Here is a 19,351-nt window from a genome sequence, read left to right as displayed (position 1 = left end):
TTTAGAATATTCAACATTCATATGAGTTTCCAAAATAGAAAACCAAAGCAAAGAACAGAAAAATAATAGGATCAGTAGTTCAAAGAAACTCTTAGAATTAAATAGCTAGAATTTTTAAAAATATATTATTTAAAAGGCACAATGAATATCCGAAAAATTACCAAGCTGACCAACATTGAGACACATTCTAGTAAAATTAATGGACCTCAGAGCAAAAGAAAAAACATTTTAGGCATCTAGATAAAAATACAAATTAACTTATAAGTGAAAGACAATCAGATTATCATACTTAGATTATGACATCTTCAAAATGGAGTTTTTCATACAAATCAACAAAGGGGAAAAGGGATGTCTGACTGATTAGCTGTATCACTTGACTCAACATTGACAGTCTGTGCTTTACAAACTGTGACAACCAGATTACCTTCATATAAAAATTATAATCTAACATGAAGATCAGAATATCTTTGAGTATCTGTTACACAGTATATACTGTACATGTTTAAGGATTTTACTTTAAATGCATATGTTCCTGTTTTGCTTCTCTATGCTTTCAAAAATGGGAAGATCAAATTAAAACCCATGCAATAACAAAGAGTCTTTGGGTTATATTATAAGATTAACGTTTCTTTAGTAATCTAGGTTGAATATAGGGAGTGGACTTGCCCTCCAAGTGTAACTAAACTGGAAAATTCATTTGATGGATTTACTGCTTATTATACACCGATTAAGGCAATAAAAGTGAACTAGAAGTATATAGAATGGTAGCTTTACAAACTGAAGTAGGAAAACAAAAGACTGAATAAATAAAAAGGGAACAAAGCCACAGGAGACTATGAGATAAATCAAGCAGTTTAACATACATGGAATTGGAGTTCAAGATGAAGGAGGTTGAGACGATATATGTGTGTATGTGTATATATTTTTGAAGAAATGATAGCCAAATAATTTGAAAACTATTAATCCTAAGATCCAAGAAATTCAACTAACCTCAAGTGGGATGGACACAAAGAAAATAATTCCATGGAACATCATAATTAAACTGTTCAAAACCAGGTTTCAAGAGAAAATTTCAAAAAGTAGTCATCAACATTAAGCAAACCAACAACTCATTTAAAAATGTCTTGAACAGATACTTCACAAAAGATCACATTAGGATGCCAAATAAGTTCATAAAAAGATAGTCGACATTATCAGAAGGTAAATGCAAATTAAAACCAGGATGACACAACACTACAAACATATGAGAATGACTAAAGTAAAAAATACTGATAATATTGCGTGGGCCAAAAGGTTCATTCGTTTTCTTCCGTAAGATGGCTCTAGTAGCACTTAGTTGTCTTTAACTTAATTCGAAACAATTTTGTTAGATTGTATGTGGCAGCTGTCATATCAGCGTGCATTTAAAAAGAGACCTATCAAAATTGGTGAATTTTTGGGTAGCCATTTTAACATTGAAGATGGAAGAAAAAAAGCAGTATATTTGGCATATTATGCTTTATTATTTCAAGAAAGGTAAAAACACAACTGAAATGCACAAAAAGATTTATGCAGTGTATAGAGAAGGTGCTGTGACTGTTCGAAGATGTCAGAGGTGGTTTGCAAAGTTCCCTGCTAGAGATTTCTCACTGGACGATGCTCCACGGTCGGGTAGACCAGTTGAAGTTGATAGCTATCAAATCGAAACAGTAACTGAGAACAATCAACGTTATACCACGCGGGAGATAGCCGACATACTCAAAATATCCAAATCAAGCGTTGAAAATCATTTGCACCAGCTTGGTTATGTGAATTGCTTTGATGTTTGGGTTCCACGTAAGTTAAGCGAAAAAAACCTTCTTGACCACATTTTCGCATGCGATTCTCTACTGAAACGTAATGAAAACATTCCGTTTTTAAAACAAATTGTGAAGGGCGATGAAAAGTGGATACTGTACAACAATGTGGAATGGAAGAGATCGTGGGGCAAGCGAAATGAACCACCACCAACCACACCAAATGCTGGTCCTCATCCAAAGAAGGTGATGTTGTGTATATGGTGGGATTGGAAGGGAGTCCTCTATTACGAGCTCCTTCCGAAAAACCAAACGATTAATTCCAAGTCCTGCTCCCAATTCGACTAACTGAAAGCGGCACTCAATGAAAAGCGTCCAGAAATAGTCAAAAGAAAACGTATAATCTTCCATCAGGATAATGCAAGACCATGTGTTTCTCTGATGACCAGGCAAAAACTGTTATAGCTTGGCTGGGAAATTCTGATTCATCCACCGCATTCACCAGACATTGCACCTTCAGATTTCTATTTATCTCGGTCTTTACAAAATTCTCTTAATGGAAAAAATTTCAGTTCCCTGGAAGACTGTAAAAGGCACATGGAACAGTTCTTTGCTTAAAAAGATAAAAAGTTTTGGGAAGATGGAATTATGAAGTTGCCTGAAAAATGGCAGAAGGTAGTGGAACAAAAGGGTGAATATGTTATTCAATAAAGTTCTTGGTGAAAATGAAAAATATGTCATTTTACTTAAAAAACTGAAGGCAGTTTTTGGCCCACCCAATACCAAGTGCTGGGGAGAATTTGGAGCAACTGGCACTCTCATCCATGGCTTTGAGAATGCAAAATGACAGTCACTGAGGAAGATGGTTTGGAAGTTTCTTATTAAGTTAAACAGTCACTTATCATATGACCCAGTAATTCCATTCCTTGAAATTTTCCCTAGAGAAAATGAAAACTTACCTTCACATAGAAACCTATACATGAATGTTCATAGCAGCTTTATTTGTGATAGCCAGAAGCTGGAGAAATTCAAATGTTTTTCAGTGAGTAAAAGAATAAAGGGACTATGGTGCATTCAAACAGAAGAAAAAAGGAACAAACTACTGATAAACCTTACTGCTTGGATGAATCTCATCAAAATTATTGTGTGGAAGAAAAACTCATCCCAAGGGTTGTGTACGTTATGCTTCCTTTTTATTTTTATGTTTTGAACATTCTCAAAACAGATCAGTGGTAGTCAGGGTTTATGTGTGGGAAAGGGTATCACTGTAAAGGAATATTTCAAAGGATTTCTTGGGATGATGGTGATACATGGATCAATACATGTATTAAATCTCATAGAAATTTACACGCAAAGTAAAAAAGTCAATTTTAACCTATAATAATTTAAAATTAAAATTTTGAAATCACTGTCAGGAAAAAAACATGAGTTACAAAAATAAAATTATCATCAACATTTACTCAGAAATTATTGCAAACCAGAAAATAATGGAACATCTTTCAAGTGTTGATAGAAAAGACTTCCAACCTGAAATTCTTTGTCCAGTGAAAATATTCCTCAAAAATGAAGGAGAAATAAAGACTTTTTCACACAACAAAAGATGGTAAAATTCATTGCCAACACAGCAATGAGTAAATTTTTCAAGCAGAAGGTTAATGATACCAGTTGGAAACTTAGATACACACAAAGGAATGTAAGAAATAGTTAATATAGGGGTATATATGAAATATTTTTTTCATTTTTAATTGATGCAGGAAAAGCATTTATTAAAATTCAATACCCATTCATGATAAAATCTCTGAGAAAAATAGGTCCCAAAGGGAACAAACCTAACCTAAAATTGGTATCTATGAAAAACTGAAACTAATGTTATACTTACTGAAAAAACAAATGAAATTGGGAATAAGGGAAGGTTTTGCCTCTCACCACTTTAACTCAACATTTTACTGTATGATCTAAGTAGTACAGTAAGGCAAGGAGTAAAAATAATAGACATACAGATGGGAGAGGTGGAAGTAAAACTATTTTTAATTGCAGTTGAAATTATCACGTATGTAGAAAATCCTAAGGATCTCATGCATTGCTGGTTCAGAATATAAAAGGGTACAACTTTGAAAAACAGTTTGGCAATGTTTTATCAAGAGTCACGTAAAAAAAAAAAAAAGAGTCACGTAAAATTTGACCCAGGAATTCCACTACAGTTATTATTCAAGTAAAACACACATAAGTCCACGTAAAGATATAAATTTTCATACAAAAATTCATAATAAATAGAAATAGAAAAACTATATTCATTAAAAAATGGATAAACAAATGCTTGTATGTCCATATGATAGATTACTGCTCAGAAATTTTTTTAAAAAAAGTAAAACTACTGATACTCATAGCAAAATGCATGAATTTCAGAAACATCGTGGAAGAGAAGCCTGGCTTAAACGAGTTCATATCGTATGATTTCATTTTTACACAACACTGGCGCAGAAGAAATCTTTCGTGTAGAATGCAGTGGTTGTCTGGGGTTAGGGATGCAGAGGAGACTGAGTAGGAATAGGCACAAAGGAACTTTTGCGGGGAGCAGATTGTACTGGAGGCTAAATAGATGTATAAATTTGTCCTTACTCAAAGAAGTGTTACATTCAGAATTGTCAAATTGCATTTTATGTAAACTGTCTTTCTATAAAGTTGAATTAAAATAGAAAAATAACTTAGGTGTTAAAAATGAGGGCTGAAAATTTATTCTAACTACATGAAAGTGGAAAATATTATGCAGAAGTCAAGAGGAGGAAGACTAAAACCAGACCACTTGATTTCATGAAAAGTATCCTTTGGTTACCTTGGAGACATTTCAGAAGAATAGTGGAAACAGATACTGGATTGCCAAAGGCGAAAATTTTGGGGAAAAAAATGACTAGACATAGACCACTTGTTGGAAAAATTTGACAGTGAAACGAGAGTAAAATTGATAGACGTTCAAGTGAGTATTGACAATTTTATTCATGGAGGAGAAATCTATGCCTGTTAGGAGACAGAGGGGGAAAAAAAACACATTGGAGATGTAAAAATAAAGATGCTTGATAGGAATAAGAGAAATAGTGCAGAAAGGACATCATGAATCAAGAAGGGCTCAGACCAAATATAGAAATTCACTTTGGAAGGGAACGGGGACACTTCTGAACTTAGAAGAATAATTTATAGAATAGGAATAGATGTGAGTTGAGGGAAATGTAAATGGAATTTTCTGCATCTGTTAAATTTACAATTTATCTTCAAGGGTGTTCTCATTCAGTTTTAGTTGATTCTGTGTTCAAAAGCATAGCTCTTTTTGTATTGCCCTAATTGCTGAGCATCTTTTCCAGATTACTTTTTGCTTACAAATTAGTAGAATTTAAGTTGTCCAAAAAGTAGCACAAATGTTTACTAAATGTAGATGTTAACAAAGATTTTTCCATCATAGGTAACTTCTAACATGAAAACAATACCCTCTAAAAAGAGAAATCATACTCTTTCATCATAAATAAAACATTTCAAACTGCCCAGTTTAGTATTTCAATATGGAAATCTCCTTTTAGCCAATAAAGATGATTAAAGCAAAGAAGACATGATTCATCAAAGAGAATGGTTTTACTAAAGTCCTCAAACCAATATTAGTTTTTCATTCACTAAAATTATGATGACTCTTATCATATACTCTTGACTAGCTGAGCTGGAACTATATTCCAACAACCTAATATAAAATCAAGGAATGATGAAAAGTCAGAGAAACCTTATTTACCAGAAGAATTTACTGAATATAGTATATCAAGTATATTGGTATATATAATATACTATATTAAGTGTTCTGTAGTATACTATAGAAATATAGTCAGAGGTAACACATCATCTCCTAGGCTCCCAGGAGAGAAATTAGAAGTAAAGCATACAGGAATGAATCTTCTTCACAAAGATAGGAGATATGAATAACAGCATGTAAATCAAGAATAGACCATGAAATGGAATATTATTGGCCAAAATATGTAGCCTGAATTTAAACATGGGGAAACTTTTTTAAATTTTGGGGGAGAAAAGCAATCTGGATACCAAAATTAGGAAGTTTTTGAAGTACAAGAAAGCTGTGAACTGTTGTAGATGAAAGGATACTAATAAGCTATGACAACTAAATGTAGTACATGATCTTTGTATCTTGGATTAAAAAGGAAGCTTTAAAAAAAGTAGACCATGTGTGGCCATCTAAAAGTGGTATATCTAAACTACTTACTACAGGAATAACTGAATATGAAGAATTTGTCATCAGTAGCAGATAAACTTATCCCAAAGAAATGGATTATCTATCTTGATATGGTGTTTGGGAAATATTTTTGTTTCACGAAATAATAGATTGTAGTTACCTGTATCATATATTTCATAACATAATTTTAGAAGGGAACAGTTTTCTCTTTTGTTCTAATAAAGTTAAAGTATTCATATAAATTTTCATGCAAACCAGAACATTTTCAGAAGAGAAAATGCCCATATTTAGAATTACACTCAGGTTGGTATCAGCTTGGATTATCTGGGCAAATCAGTACATATGGATGCTCTAGATCAATTAATAACATGAAGAAAAGGTCTATATATTCTATGAAATATATAATATTGAATAACAAGTCTGTTTTTGGAGGCTACACATGTAGTTTATATTGAGGCAGAAAATAACTTATTTTTATATTGTGAAAATTGCCTGCATACTGATTTAGATATAATGTCTATACGTATGCTAAACTACATGGGACCTTCCAGAAACTAAGCTAGAAATCACTATAGGCGTTTATTATTTCACCCTCTCAGATGTTTATGCACATTCAAGAAATAAACAATTGGGAAAGAAAAACTAAATTGGAAAATTTTAAAGAGAAAATACACTGCTGAGTACTTACAGTGGTTATATTTTCCAGCCATTTTATATTCTTATGGACATTATATAGTTATAATATATAATTAGTTTACAGTATTTATACTGAGTTCATTTAGTAGCTGATGGCCCTCTGTGTCCTTAAGTTGCTCTAAGGCAAATCCACCTTTTTTTTAAACTGAATTCTGATTGTTTTAGATTATGAAATATGTTATAAATATTCTTTTAATTTTATAATATTAAATTACATACTTTAAAAACTTGAGAATATTATTTATTTATTTTTCCTTCTGTTTTAATAGATTCATGGAAAGCATGCACTCCACAAGGGCTCTAGGACCTGCCAGAGTACCTAGCATTAACTATGTACCCAAAACACACTTGTGGATGGATAAGTGGATGGTAGAACAAATGAAATTGTTTTCTGTAGTCAAGTAGATTCCAGTAATTGGTCTGAATGATAAAAGAGAGGGGCTTAATTTATTTAATTTGAAACAAGCAAAAAGCAAAAATCCCTTGGTTACCTTATTCCAACGTTGTCTGAGGACTTCACGAATGATGGTTATAGAAACTAATTTTTAATATTGACCATGAAATAATATATTTCAGTACAATACTCCCAAGTTTTGTTTATATCCCAGAAAGCTGATATTTATCCTGATATTGCTTTGTTCCCAACTATATTCCTAAAACAAGATTTTGTAAAATAACAGTACAGCATACACAGAAACACAATTTGGGTACATGTTAGTCAGGTTTAAACCTGGCAGGGAAACCAGGTATGTAAGGGAAGTGAAGATACCAGGGCCAGAAGAATGCATATCTGTTCATGACCACTGTTGAAGATTGTGGAAAGGCAGAAACACTGACTTTGCCAAATACATATATTCTGGAGAAAAAGAAACTAGATCCTAGTCATCTATGGAAGAATTTTGAAAAGGGAGAGAGAAAATCAAAATATGATTAAGATACTGTCTGTCAATTGTATACAGCAAGGTTTAAATAGGAGAGTCTGGAGGCAGAAAGAGTAAATAAGATTTTATTGAATAAATCTAGTGTTTCAGTAAAGGTCTAATGCGAACAAAAAAAGAGATTTTAAAAAGACAGTTGGAAGACAATTTCAACTCAGATAAAGTATATAAAAGTGAGGAGAAGCCACTGGCTTTTTTTTTCTCCCCTTAGCACCTGTTTTATCATTGCGAATTTGACGTGTACATAGCAAAGCGGTGCAACATAATCGTCCATTTTATGTTCAAAACTAATCCCTGCGAAACAACTGCCATCCTTTATTGGGACCACTATAAAAAGGAAATACTTAAAGGCTACAAGTGAAAGCCCTATGAACTCACAGGACAGATGCTGTAAATGATTTTAATCTGTATACTACCACCAAGTACTGCCTGTTGGATTACTAATTCTCATTCTTGTTTTCAAGTACAGAATGAAATAGAAATATGATGCCTATATAACTTACCAAGAACCCATACTTTTCCATATCATTTTTCTCACCATCATGCAACTACTCCGCTCGTCCCAGTTTAGCCCAGTAAGACATAAAGGAAGGACTTAGAATCATGGATATTCAGGCCAGAAAGAAATGTAGGGGTCCTTTAGTGTAGGAATCAGCAAACTTTTTCCACATGGAGCCCAAAAGCAAATACTTTAGGCTTTGCAGTCATACAGTTTCTGTCATAACTTCTCAACTTTGCCATTTTAGTGAGGAAGTAGCTGCAGACAATATGTAAAGGAATGAGCTTGGCTATGAAATTTGAATATTGAATATTCAACATTTGAATATTTTATGTTTCAAGTGTCGTGAAATATTCTTCTTTCTTTTTTTTCCCCAACCATTTCAAAATGTCAAAACTCTCCTTAGCTTGCGGGCCATGTAAATGCAGGAGGCAGGCCAGCTTTAGAGATATTCAGACTGCAGCTTGTGATCCACTGATGATATGGCATAATCAATAAAGCATGCCCTGACAATATTTTTAATGGCATGACATGACATAGCATAGCAGAGATCAGAGTAACTGCACACAGTGAGAGGAAGTGCTATTCCGTGAAACATTTGTTTCAATTATATGTAGTAGATCTGGATGTAAAATGTATCACTTTAGATTGTAGTTAAAAAAAAAAAAAAAGTTTCAAAATCATTAATCTGTTGTTTACCAGCGAAGATTTTTAGTGTCAAGAAAGGCAAATGTCTTAGCTTAAGTTTACACAGCTATTTAGTTTGTATTCTAAAGCCATGTCTTCAGATTTTCAGTTTAGATCTTCTTTGAGTTAATTAAAAACTTGATGGAGATTAAAGAATTCTGTAATGCTAATAAAATTGCCTAGTTCTGAGAGCTCAGGATAAGCCCTAATATTTTAGAACGAAGTGTGAGAACCAACTGATTTGTTACTAAAATCCAGATATTTAAAAATACCTGCATTGTATTTTAAACACCACCATAACTAAAGAGAATATACACAGGCAGACTTTTTCCTGGTCCATGATCTCTGCTGTCCAGATATGTTGTTCCTTGTCTCTAGTTTCAAGGATTGAGGTCAGGCCCAGGGCATGTCACCCTTGACCATCAGTCTCCAGTCTGTCCTTCTCAGGTATCAAAACACAGTTTTCCACATTACAGATGCCCTTTAATTAGGTAGAGTTGCTACAATTTAGGTGGACCCCAGATCACAAGAGAAATAAGCCCTTTCTGCAGTAACTCTTTCCCCAGAAATCTTCTCAGTTGCCAAGTGGGCATCTTTGGTTTCATGTAACTATTTCCTAGAACCCACCTTGTACTATCCTGATATTTTTCCTACAAATAGACTCTATTTCATTATGTCCCTCAGAAATTGTAGTACTAATATAAACTTATTATTTCTTGTCCCATTATTGCAAAGGACAGTGGGATAATGATTCCATCTTTAATTTTTCTACTGTATAATAATGCAAACCAAGATTGTGTAATTTTTTATACATAGTGAGATTCTGATCAAGTAATAATATTTTTCTATTTTAGCTATTCTTAAGCCCATTCATAAAATGGTTACCTTTGTGGACTTTCACCAGAGGTCTAAGCTTTTCCCCCTATGTCTCCTTTAACGTTTATTTTCCTGGGTAACTTCTTTGCTTCCACTACTTTCTTTTCTATATACATTGCGCCTCCATGTAGAATCAGTGCTTTCAATCTATTTTTGCTTCATATCCAGTAACAGAATTTACTGGATTGCATATAAAATAAATATAAACTCTACTGTACATAATAGAATCCATGAAAGATAAAATTTGGACTTGTGATACCAGTTTTAACTGCTAAAGGATTATTTTCTCCTCCTTCTCCCTCTGGAAATATGACCTGTGACTCATGATATACATGTTACTATCTCAAAAATGTTGTTCTCTCTACTCAGTAGGGTTGTTCTAGTTATACTAAACCCAACCAAAGATAATCTTTCTTATTAAGAATATTATTTTGACTTTGAAACTAGTTACTTAAAAAGATTATACAGATTATTTCAATAGCTGTACTTTGCAACATTTAAACTTGAAAATATTCTCACGTTAGTTGTGCTTTCTATTAATATATTTGTTTTGATATATGGAGAAATCTTGCAGTTTTATATTCTGTCAATAGAGGTAGTTTTTTTATATCAAATTAAACAGATTCTGTTTTACAAGTTGAAATATCATTTGTGATTGCTGATCTTGGAGTGATCTCTAAGTCAATTTTTCCCAAGAAATTAATAACTGTTCATTATTTTAGGTTACATGTTTCCTTTTGTTATTAATTTCACCATTTTCCTATAATCACAATAAGAATTACTTTAATTACATCATTTATCTTGTTTACCAAGTCAATATCCTGTAATGGTTCTGAGATAACACTTCTTTTCTTCACATTAAAATGATCAGTTTATCTGTTGTGTCCTCCCTTAGAATGCAGGATTCTCTAGCACATGGAACATATCTGTTTCATATCTGTGCCCTGCGTACAGTAAGTATGCAATGCTGTTTTTAGAACTGAATCATTAAATGTCTTTAATTCTTGGGAATGACTAGCTCCTTACTTTTTGTCAGACATTTTTTATTACCATTTATTTGATTCCACTTTGTAGATGTCCCAGTTCATACTGTTTCAAAAAATAACTGTTTGCTGGAAAAACTTGACAGCTACATGTAAAAGAATGAAATTAGAACACTCCCTAACACCATACACAAAAATAAACTCAAAATGGATTAAAGACCTAAATGTAAGGCCAGACACTCTAAAACTCTTAGAGGAAAACATAGGTAGAACACTCTATGACATAAATCACAGCAAGATCCTTTTTGACCCACCTCCTAGAGAAATGGAAATAAAAACAAAAATAAACAAATGGGACCTAATGAAACTTCAAAGCTTTTGCACAGCAAAGGAAACCATGAACAAGACCAAAAGACAACCCTCAGAATGGGAGAAAATATTTGCCAACGAAGCAACTGACAAAGGATTAATCTCCAAAATTTACAAGCAGCTCATGCAGCTCAATATCAAAAAAGCAAACAACCCAATCCAAAAATGGACAGAAGACCTACACAGACATTTCTCCAAAGAAGATATACAGATTGCCAACAAACACACGAAAGGATGCTCAACATCACTAATCATTAGAGAAATGCAAATCAAAACTACAATGAGGTATCACCTCACACCAGTCAGAATGGCCATCATCAAAAATTCTACAAACAACAAATGCTGGAGAGGGTGTGGAGAAAAGGGAACCCTCTTGCACTGTTGGTGGGAATGTAAATTGATACAGCCACTATGGAGAACAGTATGGAGGTTCCTTAAAAAACTAAAAATACAACTACCATATGACCTAGCAATCCCACTGCTGGGCATATACCCTGAGAAAACCATAATTCAAAAAGAGTCATGTACCACGATGTTCATTGCAGCTCTATTTACAATAGCCAGGACAGGGAAGCAACCTAAGTGTCCATCGACAGATGAATGAATAAAGATGTGGCACATATATACAATGGAATATTACTCAGCCATAAAAAGAAACGAAATTGAGTTATTTGTAGTGAGGTGGATGAACCTAGAGTCTGTCATACAGAGTGAAGTTAAGTCAGAAAGAGAAAAACAAATAATGTATGCTAACACATATATATGGAACCAAAAAAAAAAAAAAAGTTTCTGAAGAACCTAGGGGCAGGACAGGAATAAAGACGCAGATGTAGAGAATGGACTTGAGGACACAGGGAGTGGAAAGGGTAAGCTGGGACGAAGTGAGAGAGTGGCATGGACATATATACACTACCAAATGTAAAATGGATAACTAGTGGGAAGCTCCTGCATAGCACAGGGAGATGAGCTTTGTGACCACTTAGAGGGGTGGGATAGGGAGGGTGGGAGGGAGACGCAAGAAGGAGGAGATATGGGGATATATGTATACCTATAGCTGATTCACTTTGTTATAAAGCAGAAACTAACACACCATTGTAAAGCAATTATACTCCAATAAAGATGTTAAAACAAAAAATAAGTGTTATTTGTAGTAGATCTATGATTGCAAGAAGAATTAGAAGAAATAAAAGCACCATTTACTTTAATAAGTGGGTCTAATATTTTATGCTGAAGTGTTTTTTTTTAATTGCAAAGCAATTCACATACTGACTTCTCTACGGTATCATTATCAGATTGTATTCTGGTACGTATATAACCATATAATATGACTCTAAATTGTGGATGGGTATGAGTTGGATATAGAGTTTTCTGGTATAGGCAAAATAATCTTGTTAATTTAGTGATCTATACTTTTTTGCTTATATAATCCTTGGCAAATAATCGCAATAAACTACTGCTTAGTTGGAGTATATACTTACAATAATTTCTGTGACTTTTGGCAGTATCTTAAATGTTGTTAAAATGAAGGAATTTCTGAGTTCTTTCAAGTTCCAAAAACTTTTTATTTCATTCTTAAGAATGAATAAAACTGGAATGCTTATTCATCCCTATTTAATATTTTGTTTTAAGTGGAGGATTCAGTAAAGAAAATTCAGCTTGGGTCAAATTGGAGAATTTATTGCTTTGAGCACAGATAAGGAGTTCTCTGAAAGTTCAGCTTTTTTTTTCTCTGAGTGCTTCAACAGTTTAAGCCTTAATAAAGCTTAAACTTTATTTAAGTTTATAGGTTTAAATAACAATAAGCTGTTAGCAACTTTTTTGGATAAAGTTAATGTACTCTTGAAAATAAGTGAGGTTCAGCTGACTGACCTCTACTTGAGCTTACCTTAACCTGTAACCTTTTTTTCCCTTAATCACAATATTTATCAAATAATTTCCTTTTACTAATTATTTTCTTAGTTTTTATCTTTGACTTTATGAATGTATTAAGAAAAGTGATGCATAGTATTTCCATTGTGCGTTATATAAGTATTTAAAAGAAAAAGAGCCAGTGTTTTTCTGAATACAAAAATAAAGAACTTAAAAGGTGTGTATCACTAAAAAGCTATTTTAAATTTAAATTTAGTTACATTTGAGAACCTAAAATTATTAAATGTATTTATTTGAGAATGTAAATAAATGAAAGTCAGAATTTTGGTAGTTTGGAACTATAATTATACAAATTATTCATTTATACATACTGTGTCTAAAAGGAGGATCCCATATCATATAGAATATAAATTATTGTTTTATTTTTAATAAGTAGGCATTAGTATAGCCATTTTATTCAACTCTATGTGATTTAATTGTATAACTGTTTATCTTTTTTTGATTATTAATATTTCTTGAAATGAAATACATGTTTAAGACATATATAGTATTCTTAATAATAATTCAGGATCAGAGTCTTTCTTGGGTAATGTCAAAATTTGAACCAGACATAGTTTAGTAGTTTTAGAATTTAATAGAGACGTTTGGAATTTGAAGCAGCACAGGGAGAATAGAAGAAAGTTGTTGCAGAGGAGTGATATAGGAATAGCAATTCGTTCTATAATTAAATTTAACCCAAAGAGAATTGAGGGATCCAGATGATTTATGATAGTGAAAATGTCTCTTATTTCCCTTATTTCATCCTTATTCATTGCTGTTGTGATTAAATCAGGAAGTTAAGGAAAGGGCAAGACACTCAGGTTAATCACTTCTGTAGTGGAAACTTGAGTCTAATACTATGGATGAAAGTTTTTAATAAAAACCTCAACAATTGTTGTTTTAAGTTATTTGGAGGCATAGTGCCTTATTGTAATTTCTTCAGTATAATACTCTCCCTGGACACCTTCATATGTTTATTTATGTGCCTTATTTTTATAACAGGGCTTTCACTCCTTGAGATCAAAGACAGTGCCATCTCTGTGACACAGTGGTGGCTTACTTATAGTTCCTAAAATAAATTATTTAAATGAAAATATCTCAAGAGACAGCCAACCCCAAACTTAATCAGTCTCAAGTGATTGTGAAATTATAATCTGTTGTTTAGTATGTGTAAATGTAAAATGGTATTTCCATGGAATGTGCAAAGAGAAGTGAAAGTCACATGGAGACAAAAAAAAAAAGTGACATTGAATACCAAGAATTTGCCGGAACATTTTCCTTGATATGACATTTTTGATGGGCTAGCACAAACATGGTTTCTAAAGCATAATTAAAAAAGAGTAAATTTACAACAGTGTTTCACATTTTATAGGCGTTGATAATAATGCCAGGAGAATATTCTCTTCAGCTCAGCTCATTCACAGTCAGAGCATGAGCAAATATCTATGCAGGAACTATCACTGTAAGTTCAGTTTTTTATTGTAATCTATCATTCTGTGGAGGAATTATCTATAAAAGAGTGTTAGGAACTTAAGTTCTACCACTATGCAAAAATTCTTAGCAGAAGCAAAACTATGAAAAAGAAAAAATCTCCACAGCCAATAAGATTCCTAGGCTATATGAACACAATGACCAAAAACAAACAAGCAAACAAAAATTTAGATATTATTTCAATAAATGAGTCAAAATGATGGTATTATGTAACTACAGTTACAGTTAATCTTGTTTCTGAGCAATCTGAACATTCTAGATTTACAATTTAAAAGCACTTAGCCAACCATTCTCATATGGAAATAGATTTTTGGTTTGAACATATGGAATTTCCATGAGAAAAGGCACAATATCAAATTACTTTGAGGTTGCAATTAATATATTAGTATTAATATCTTTGTGACTCTTTCAAAATATTTCATGTAAGAGAGTACCACTAATTTCTGACTCTTAAAAAGCAAAGTCACATTTCTTTTATTTTAATAAATGCCTAAAATCCATATTCAAAACCTTAGAGCTTGGGGCTTCCCTGGTGGCGCAGTAGTTAAGAATCCGCCTGCCAATGCAGGGGACACGGGTTCGAGCCCTGGTCCGGGAAGATCCCACATGCCGCGGAGCAACTAATCCTGTGCACCACAACTAATAAGCCTGTTCTCTAAAGCCCGCGAGCCACAACTACTGAGCCCACGTGCCGCAACTACTGAAGCCTGCGCGCCTAGAGCCCTTGCTCCACAACAAGAGAAGCCCGTGCACTGCAACGAAGAGCCCGCTTGCTGCAACTAGAGAAAAGCCCACGCGCAGTAATGAAAACCCAATGCAGCCAATAAATAAAATAAATAAATTTATATAAAAAAATAATAACCAGCCCATATTTAAAAAAACAAAAACAAAAAAACCTTAGATCTCCATGTGTTTCGTAATTCAGATATTTTGGGATTTAAGAAAAGTAATAGGTGCTTATATGTGTATTTCATAGCATCTTCATGGGAGTCTGGGGTAGCTCGTTACTTAAATACATTAATATATCTACAGCAATACACAGGGATAGTCATGCTGAGTAGAATAAAGTTTGTAAATAGCATCATATTATTTAGGTGAAATTTTGCTGATGATTGACGTTATGACAATCTTGCGAGAAAGCTTTTTTCAGAGCTTTTTGGATTTTGGAATTTTAAAGTATCATAGGCATACATCTAAAATAATTTCCCCTGAAGTTTTTTTTTCCCCCCCCCCTGAAGTTTTAAAAATCTGTAGGATGTATGTACGAGTATGTGTGCCCATGTATGTGTTCTCTCCCTCTCTCACATTCACACACACACACACACACACACACACCCCTATGGATGAGGAAATAGTTTTATTGGAAGACGGCCAAGCTCATTTGATTATGTGTTGTCTCTGGCTGCTTTTGCCCTACAATGGCAAGAGTTGAGTAGTTGTGACAGAAATTTATTATTGTCCCCTGGCCCCCATCCCCAAAGCCTACGTATTTTATCTGAGCCTTTATAAAAATGTATGCTGACCCCTAATGTATATGATACATCCAGAGACTTCAGTTTTATTCCTATTCTGAAGACAGTAAGCCTGCCATAAATTTGTGATAACCTAGTTTTTAAGTGAACTGAAGTAAACCAATGAATGAATGAACTCTCACTGTTTCTGCAGTATTTTGAAGGTGTTTTTTTAAAATTTTCAATTAAAATTTGTAATCTAAATATAAAAATAAGCTGTAATGGTTCAATTACATTTAAAAAAGCTTTTTGTTAGTAAATGAGCTTAATGTTATTTTAGTTTCTTGAAGATAACATTACAGTTGTTTTCATTTTAGTGCAGTTTTAAATTAAACTCTCTGAAACATATAGGCAAATCTTAAAATGTCCAATCAAAATAGTATGTAATACTACTGTCATACAGAGTGAAGTAAGTCAGAAAGAGAAAAACAAATACCGTATGCTAACACATATATATGGACTCTAAAAAAAAAAAATGGTCAGAGGAACCTAGGGGCAAGACGGGAATAAAGACGCAAACCTACTAGAGAATGGACTTGAGGATACGCGGAGGGGGAAGGGTAAGCTGGGACAAAGTGAGAGAGTGGCATGGACATATATACACAACCAAACTTAAAATAGATAGCTAGTGGGAAGCAGCCGCATAGCACAGGGAGGTCAGCTCGGTGCTTTGTGACCACCTAGAGGGGTGGGATAGGGAGGATGGGAGGGAGGGAGATGCAAGAGGGAAGAGATATGGGGACATATGTATATGTATAACTGATTCACTTTGTTATAAAGCAGAAACTAACACACCATTGTAAAGCAATTATACTCCAATAAAGATGTTAAAAATTTAAAAAAAAATTAAAAATAGTAATACTACCTAGACACATATTAATATTAGTTGTAGCAGTAACAGTAAAAATTCAAACCATTATTGTTACTTCAAAGGATGTGTATTTAATATTGTTTTTTTTTTGTTTGGTTTTGGTTTTTCAGTTTTCAGTTAGAAAGCCACAGTTTGCTAATTGTTACGTTTTTGACCTTAATAAGTTTAGATGACTTAAATGGTCACACTGAAAGTAATTTTTTACAGTCAGGAGAATATCACAGTGATGAAATAGAAAAATAAATTTCATATTTCAGATAAAAAAGTAAAAGAAAGGTAAAAAACATAGGAAATTGCTATTATGTGGATAAAGATGTGTAAGCATTGCAGAAGTCACAAGAGATATACACTTTATAGTTATACACTGTATCTCAGAATGCCTCATAACACAATGTGAAAGCTATACAGAGCAGAGAATTTCAAAAAAACTGCCAGCTGCACACCACTGAAACTAAAACAACTGAAGGGTAGTGAGCATGCAAACTTTCTTTCAAGGTCTGTAGTTCTTATTCAACATTTATTATTAAAATGAAGTTATTTCAACTATTTCAGTGCCATTAATGTGTACTAACTTTGGAATTTAAAAAAGTTAAAATCATTAGAAAGTTATTTAAAAACTAAATTGTCCTGGGCAGACTTGATATTTAAAATTCAAATTATCAGAATAGTCATGTCTATTTGATGGAAATTAAATTAGCATATTTTATTGTGAGGAGAAATAGAAAAACTAGATCTTAAAACTGCACCGGTGCTTGCTTCGACAGCATATATACTAAAATTGGAACCATACAGAGAAGATTAGCATGGCCCCTGCGCAAGGATAATATGCAAATTCGTGAAGCATTCCATATTTTTTTTGTTATAAAGCAGAAACTAACACACCATTGTAAAGCAATTATACTCCAATAAAGATGTTAAAAAAAAAAAACTGTACTGGTAAGATTACTACTGGTAGTTTGCTAGTGGGACTCATAATAACGCCACAATTTTGTCCAACGCCATGTTATCTGTGCGATTTATATAATCATGTTTGTCAGGGTTATAGCATCCATACCTAAAAAACAAATAATCTTAAATATCAAAATTAATTTTTTTGCCTATATTCTTAGTTTTGTCTGGGATGAAACTCACTTTCTTTCTGCAAACCTGCTCCTTCGTTTATTTTCCTTTCTCACTTAAAGAATGTTTTATCATTCACACTTTGCTCCTTTACCCTGTCCTTTAATCTCGTATTCAGTTATCCAGAGTATTTTATTGTCTTCTCCAAAATGTCTTTCAAACTGTCTCTGCTTGCATTGCCGCCGCCTTCAGCTCAGGTTTTCATCATCTTGACTAGACAGTTCCTATTCCACTGACAGAAAGCGATCTTCCCAAAATAGGTCGAATTCTGTCTGCCCCTGCTTAAAATCCTTCAGTGGCTTCCTGTTGCCAGTAGGAATAGGATGCCATAGATGGCTCTCCTTCCTCTCTTCCTCCATCTTCATTTCACCTCCTTCCCTCCTCTGCACTCCACAGTGTAGCATCCCAATTCCATTTTACTAGCAATGTCATGCTGCTTTATACCTCTGATGTTTCGCTGTCACCTCGGATGACTTTCCTTTTTTCCTTTTTTTGCCTAGATACGGTTAGCATCGTCCAACTCAGATGTCACACTCCCTATAATTTCTCCTCAGCAGAGCTGCTCACTACCCTTTCTGTGTGTCTAACACTCTGTACTCTCTGTGTCCTTCCTAGGATTCTGTGTCATGATTATTTGTTTATATAAACTCCCACTTTCCTCACTTCTTTTTAAACTTAGCACCTGGCGTGGTATCTGGCACATAAGACACAAGTTCAATGAATGCTTTTTGAATGAATTGCGCTCTTGTTCTTAAAAAAAATACTCTTATTTTTCCTTAAAATCTTTTTTTCTTCATCAACTTATATTTATTTGTATAAATATATATCAACTATATACTTACTCAGTTAGTGATGGTTTTTAACTCATTTAATTAAAGTTTATTGAGAATATACTCAGCACTGCCCTAGTCATAGATGTGTATGCTCTCCTCTTTTGGAAGAGGGCCCTTGCTGAGAGAAAACTTGATGTTCCTTAGAAGATGCATCCCACCTGTACGTATGATTCCTCGCTTGTAACTGTAACGCTTCATACCCTTCACCTCCCACCATAAGGGACATCCTGCTAGAGATGGAATTTTTCTACACTATTTTTAAGTGTCTTAATTTGATCTTCTAATTCTACAGATGCATGAAGTCAGACCCACACATTGAATCAAATGTTTCTGATGGCTGTGTATTAAAACAGCATCACAAATACCTTTCAGTATTTCTTTTATTAAAGAAAGATAGTTTTATCCCAAAGGTCAAACTTTTAACTTAACGTTCATTTTACAGTTTAGTGGGATTTGGTGAGGTTTTGTTGTTGTTGGTGGTTGTTTGTTTGTTTTATTGGCAAAGGAGTGTAGTTCTGAAAGTAGAAACTGACTTTTTACCCCTAGTAAGTGTAAACCCAAAAAAACTGC

The 19,351-nt window shown here is 33.5% G+C and overlaps 1 protein-coding gene and 1 non-coding gene across 7 annotated transcripts in view; both read left to right on the top strand.

Annotated features, from left to right (window-relative positions):
* NBEA (neurobeachin) overlaps positions 1-19,351 on the top strand; it is a 631,767-nt gene that overhangs the window by 260,144 nt on the left and 352,272 nt on the right. The window lies entirely within an intron of this gene.
* On the top strand, positions 17,578-17,684 carry LOC114235489 (U6 spliceosomal RNA). The gene has a single exon (XR_003621652.1). It is a non-coding gene; the product is annotated as a U6 spliceosomal RNA (small nuclear RNA).

Source organism: Balaenoptera acutorostrata, chromosome 18 (genome assembly GCF_949987535.1).
Source record: "Balaenoptera acutorostrata chromosome 18, mBalAcu1.1, whole genome shotgun sequence".
In the NCBI taxonomy this organism is placed as follows: domain Eukaryota; kingdom Metazoa; phylum Chordata; class Mammalia; order Artiodactyla; family Balaenopteridae; genus Balaenoptera; species Balaenoptera acutorostrata.
The sequence above is the reverse complement of the archived record's forward strand: the minus strand, read 5'-3'. Positions and strand labels throughout refer to the sequence as shown.